Below are 6,507 nucleotides of genomic sequence, written 5' to 3' on the forward strand. Positions count from 1 at the left end.
GTCTGCCTGCCTAGGCCACCCTTCTGCTACTTCCCTTGGCGTGCCTGGGCCCACCCCTCCTCCGGGCATCCTCTCCTGGGGCCAGGTGTAGGCCAGCGGCCCACCCACCTTGCCTGCCCGCCCAACTCCTGGACACTCCCCATGCTGCCCAGGCCTTGAGCGTCCACATTAAATGGTTCTCCAACAACAACAGCAACAAAACCCCACCTTGGCCACCAACAATAACAACCCCCGACAAAAAACCCTTTCGTTTTTCCCCTTTCCTTTCTGGTCTGAGATCCAATCCTCAACCATATGTTGTATTTAGTTGACATTTCTCTTTAGTCTCCTTCAATCTGGAATACTTTCTCAGTCTTTCCTTGTTTTTTATGACCTTGACCACTTTTGAAGAGCACAGGCCAGTTATTTTGTAGATTGTCTCTCCATTTGGGTTTGGCTGATGTCTCCTCAGGAACAGCTGAGGAATGATGTGCCCTCAGGACATCATATCAGGAGGTATAGGATCTTGGTTTGTCCCATTACTGAAAAAATTAACTTTGATCACTTGATTAAAGTGTTGTTTGCCAGGTTTTTCCTCTGTAAGCTGAATTAGCAAGGATTTTATATTTATTAATTTATAAGTAGTTAATAGGTATTGGGGGAAATACTTTGAGATTATTAGATATCTGTTCCTCATTAAACTTTCACCCACTGGTTTTAGCATCCGTTCATAATTCTTGCCTGAAGAATCAATTATTATTATCATGGTTGCCAAGTGAGGTTTTCCCAATTCCATCATTCTTTCTACATTTACTAATTGGCATTCTACTATAGAAAGTGCTTTCCCTCCTCTCCCACTTGTTTGTTTATATCAGTATGGGCTCGGGAATTCCTATTTTATTCAACAGATAATATATCATTCATTACTATCATTTTTTATTTTGACACTCATATTGTCCCAGACTTGGTCCATGGGAGCCCCTTCAAACTGGCTTCTGCATCCTCTTAACCTGTCCCCATCATTCTTTGAGTCCATCCTTACACTCTTGGCAATACAAGATGTTCTAGGCTCATCTGGTAACTTTACTGCCACCAGGGAGTCAACAATTTCTCTAACTCTGATTCATTTAAAATTATTTAGAAGCTAAGATCTAGGGGCTAGGTGTGCTCGTTGTTACTGGGATGTCATGGTGTCTAGGCCCTCTCAACGAACAGAGCAAGGAAATATATGTGTCTATAATCGCACACGTGTATGCACACACACACATCTACACCCATATCTCTGTATCTCAAACCGGGAATACACACCAATTCCTGCCTTTCGAATCCAACAACCCAGAGTTTATTCTTGCCCTCCACTTTTCCATATCTTCATTTCCCTTTTCCAATAATGAGAAACCTGGTCCTTATTATTCTCAACATATTAACTTGTTCACTCGGTTCCCCCATATGACACTAATGTCCTGGTCACAAAGGCCGTCTCAGCTGTGGTCCACTGGGCCTGCCAGCTGGACCTGCTGAGGCCCTGCCCTGGCCCTGCCCAACGCCGCTGGACCTGACACCAACGTGCTGTGGAACCTTGGCCCCCTCTCTTCGCTCCCTTCATCTCACCCAGGCAACAGGAGTGGCAGGTAGAAATCTGTGCCTCTTCCAAGCAATGTGTGGGGCTAGAGCTTAGGGAAAGGCTGGAGCATGAGAGATGTGAGTTAGCGCTTCTCAAACTGGGCCTCACAGAGTCCCCAGGGCGGCTGCTGACTGAGAGGGAGGGCTGGACAGCTCCGGAGGAGTAAGGAAAAGTGTGAGCTGGAGGGAGGAGATCAAATGTGTATTTTCTTTGGAAGCTCTGGCAGTCCTGGGAGAGCGTGAGGGGAAGGGGCAAGCGGACGGGAGAGAGGGATAAGACAGAAGGCAGAGACCAGTTAGAAGTTTGCTGCAAGAGGCCAGGGAGAGGGAATGGAAGTAGAAACTAAGGTAGTGGCCATGGCAGAAGAGGAGCAAACGAGAGGGATGGCCAAGTTCAGGGAAACCCTTTCCTTTCTGTGGCACTTAGAGGCCAACCTGAACGGTGAAGCCTTAGTCAGAGCCTGGGACTGGGAGGGAGGGCTGTGGGGAGGGGAAGGGCAGAGGGAGGAAAAAGGAAGGACTCTTTTGATTTGGAGACGACAGCAGGACTTCAAAGTAAAGCCTCCGCACCGGGCAGATGAGGATGCGGAACGCAGAAGAGGCACTCTACCGGGGACAGTTCATCAAGGCCATGGGAAGGGGTGAGCTCTTTGAGGGCCAGATAGTGTGAGGCCCAAGGTCAAGGCCTGCATTTTGGGGTGGTGGGAGCGTGGGGCAGACAAAGAAGAGCCCGGGGAGGGAAGGAGGCGGGACAGGAGAGAGTGTGACACGCCCTGAACAGCAACGCGCCCAGGCTGAGCCAGATCCCCATGTGGAGCCTTGACGCACCATCCCCAAGACAGGAGGCTGTCTCAGCCATCCTGGGCCTCTAGAGTGGCCCTTGTCCTTTAACTCCAGTGACTATTCCAACCCCCCCTCCCCCCCGGGAGATCATCCAGCAGGAAGATCCCAACCCTCTCCCACCTGAAGGAAGGCTCATCCATATGGGCCCCATTCAACCCCATGGATTCTGCAGTCGTTAAGCGCCCTCTCCTCCGTGCAGGTGACCACGATTTGCAGGAGGCTCTGAGGATTCAGATGTTCCCGAAGAGTCACGTGTAAATCCAGTCTCACACCTTGTACTCCCCATGGTCAGTTTCAGGGGGGTCATCCTACTTCGGCATCACTCGCTCGGCCCCAGTGCTTCTCAGCGCCTTTGCTTTCTGTCTATCTCCCGTCCCTTTGTTGAGCAGAAAGTGGCACCAAGACTTCTCTTCTCACCCACTCCTTGTCCCGCGTAAAGCCACCAGCCCACCTCTAACTCCTCTGCTGCCTCCACCCTCCTGGGAAGGTCCAAAACTCTCTAAGAGGTCACGTTCCCAGGGGATCATGACAGCAGGGGCTGGAGCCAGAGTGGAGGGCGAGGCCCCCAGGGCCCGGTTCTCCTGCCGCTGCCTGCGCAGAGCTGCTCCCCATCCTTGCCAGGAGCACCAAGCACGTGCTGCCACAAGCAGGTGCCACCTCCCCAGCCGGCGGCGCGGGACCCGCCTCCACAGAGCTCACAGGCCGGCTTGCGGGTGGCTTCCTGTAAACCACAAGCCGCCTTAGGCCGTGTTGGATGCATCCAGCTTCTCACAAGCGTGTGCTTTATAGACTGTCAGCAGTCAGTGATTGTTTGTTGCTGACTTCCAAAGCCATGTCATATCCCACTTAGCGACTTGGGGAGGTCGATTCGTTGATGGGCAGGCGCGGAGCTCAAGGCGATCGCAGGCCGGGAGAGAGGAGCAGGGAAGGGCCCGGCAGGCAGCCAGGCTGGCTCACGGCGCCTGCCCTGAAGCCGGTGGTAATTAACATCCCTTCAATTCCAGCCACGGATCCGCCGCTGCCCCTGGTGACAGGCCCAGGGCAGGTGCTATGGGAATCCAAGGTGAGGTGGCAGCTCCGGTGCTGACCTGCTCAGCACTGCTGGGCCCGGGGCCAGGGGGCACGTGACCCCGGGGCCCAAAGCCCACAGGCCTGCTGGGACCGGGGCGCTCTGCTGGGGGCTGGGGGCTCCGTACCTCCGGTGCCTCCCTCCCTCCCCCCACCCTTTCCCGCACTCACACCCAGACATTCTCACACCACACATGGCCAACACCAGCCCTCCCAGAGCCATGCTCACACCTTCTCACGCTCACACACAGATGCCCTCACGTACACACACACTCACACGCTCATACACATGTGCCCTGTCACACACCCCGGAGCTGCCACACACACACACACACACACACACACACACTCACACAGGCTCATGCAAACTCTCACTCACATACATGTCTGCACTTACACACATGCACATCCACGTCCCTTCACACAGCCACACCCTCAGGCTCACACTGTCACACAAGCACACACCCATCCACCTTCCCACTCCCTCCTTCCAGGTCTCGGTCTCTGCACTGTCGTTTGTGGCAGTTGACAATGCAGAACATGGTAGACAATACAGTACACGGTAGACAATACAGTACACAGTGCAGAAACACACTGCTTTGACCAAGCCTCGAGAGCCCCCTGCCAGGTGACAGGAAACACAGGGGCTAGACACACGTGTCTCCAGCACATGCATTCATTCAGTCAGTCTGTCTGTCACATACTCCTAAACATTGATTGAGCACCTACTGAGAACCCAGATGTCAAGAATATGTGCAACCTTGAAGAAGAAGACACAGTCCCTGGCTGGCAGAGCTCATGGTCTAGTGGAAAGGCATACATCCACATTCCACTTTCTGGTGGAAAGTGGATGGCAGTATAGCCCAAGGGCTGCTGGGACAGCTGCTCTGTGGGCACATCAAGGAAAGGGCCCTCCCTGACCAGGGTGACCGTGTAACAGAAGTCCCTGCTTGCTCTGTGCTTGGGGGATGGGGGCGGCATACGTGCAAATAAACGAGCTCTGTGGTCGGCAAACTCGAGGGCACATCAGCATCCTCTGGAGGGCTTGTTACAACACAGATTCCTGGGCCCCAGCCTAGAGTTTCGGAGTCTGTAGGTCTGGGGTGGGGCCTGAGCACGTGCATTTCTTACACGTTCCCCGGTGATGCTGATGCCACTGGTCTGGGGATCACACTGGAGAACAACGGCACCAGCTCAGGCCCTGCCGTGGGCGTCTGTGTGGGGAGGGGCAGGAGCACATCTGGCTTAGGGGAGCAATGGGCTCCGCCAGGAAAGGCTCATAATTATACAAAGACAGCTATATTCGTTTCCTAGTGCTACTGGAACAAATCACGACAAACTGAGCGGCTTTAAATAATACAGATATATTGCCTTATCATTGTGGATGTTGGAAGCCCGACAAGGGTCTCACTGGGCTAAGATCAAGGTGTCAGTAGAGCCGTGTTCCTTCTGGAGGCTCTAGGCGGGAATCCATTCCTTCCCCTTTCCAGCTTGTAGAGGCCACCTGAGTTCCTTGGGTCATGACCGTATCACCCCAGCCTTTGCTCGGGTCATCACATCTTCTCTCTGACCCTCCTGCCTCCCTATTCCCTATATAGGACTCCTGTGATTAGATTGGGCCCACCTGGGTAATCCAGGACAATCTCCCCATTTCAGGATCCTTATTTGAATCACATCAGCAAAGCCCCTTTTGCCTTGTATGGTAACAGATTCATAGGGATTAGGGCATGGACGTATCAGGGGCGGGGGCATTATTCAGCCAGGACTACAGCAATGGAGGTTAGAACCAAAGAGTAACGGCAGCTAATCCTAAGAGAGCACCTACTACAGGGCAGGCACTGCCCTAATTGTTTCACACCCGCCATCTTGAATTTTCACTGCAGCCCCATAAAGTAGATCCAGTGGGACCCCCGTTTTATGGCTGAGGAACCAAACTTAGAGAGGTGAAGTGATCTTGAAACCCACGTGGTTGGTGCGGCGGGAGGGCCAGGAAGCTGTTACAGGAAATCCAGATCTCAACCTGGGACCCAGCAAGGGGAAATGGTCAGCTTTAGGTTTATTATGTGTTAAAAGTGGATGGTGACCTTGCAGAAGCCCCCTAGTCCCAGGACAGCATCCTAAGATCGTGGGAGGGGTGTCTGCATCTGGGTACTTATCCCTCTCTTGCAGAATTTATCAGTTTAACCCTACAGGTGAGCCTCCAGGGCAGAGCTTGGACCTTGTTCTTGTAGCTGTCATAAGAAATTATCACAAAGTTAGTGGCTTAAAATTACAGAAATTGAGTCTCCCTCAGTTTTGGAGGCTAGAAGTCCAAAATGGGTCTCACTGAGCCGAAATCAAGTTGTTGCAGAGTCAGAGTTCCTCTGGAGGTTCTATGGGAGAATCTGTTCCTTGCCCTCCTGCAGCTTCTGGTAGCTGCCAGAATTCCTTGGCTTGTGGCCACATCACTCCAGTGCCTGCCTTCATCTTCACACGGCCTCCTCTTCTTCTGCGTGTGTGTCATAAAATCTCCCTCTTAAAAAGCTACATGTGATGGCATTTAGAGCCCACCTGAATAACACAGGCCAAGCTCCCCATCTCTAGATCCTTAACTTAATCACATATGCAAAATCCCACTTGCTATATAAAGTAGCATTAATAGGTTCCAGGGATTAGGACCTGGATATCTTTGGGGGCATTATTTACTCTCCCACAACCCTCAAGTCTCTAGCCTGGAGCCCGGCTCACAGGAGGTGTTCAGAAAGATGTTTGTGGGCTGGCTGAATGAATTGCAGTTTGACCTCTAAACTCTAAACCCAGTGGCTTCGATGTGGATTCTGGGCCCCCAAGCAAAGGTTTATTTTGGAGTTAATTGTTTACTTGTCCCTGTACTGGGGGAAGAAGCTGTTATAGTTAGTTGTGGGCTGTAGGGAATAGAGACAGAGGAGTCCAAGGTCACGAGTACTAGGCTAGCTGGGCTCCTTAGAGTAAGCTGATCACCCTCTCTGGGCCTTG

Source organism: Balaenoptera ricei, chromosome X, assembly GCF_028023285.1.
Source record: "Balaenoptera ricei isolate mBalRic1 chromosome X, mBalRic1.hap2, whole genome shotgun sequence".
In the NCBI taxonomy this organism is placed as follows: domain Eukaryota; kingdom Metazoa; phylum Chordata; class Mammalia; order Artiodactyla; family Balaenopteridae; genus Balaenoptera; species Balaenoptera ricei.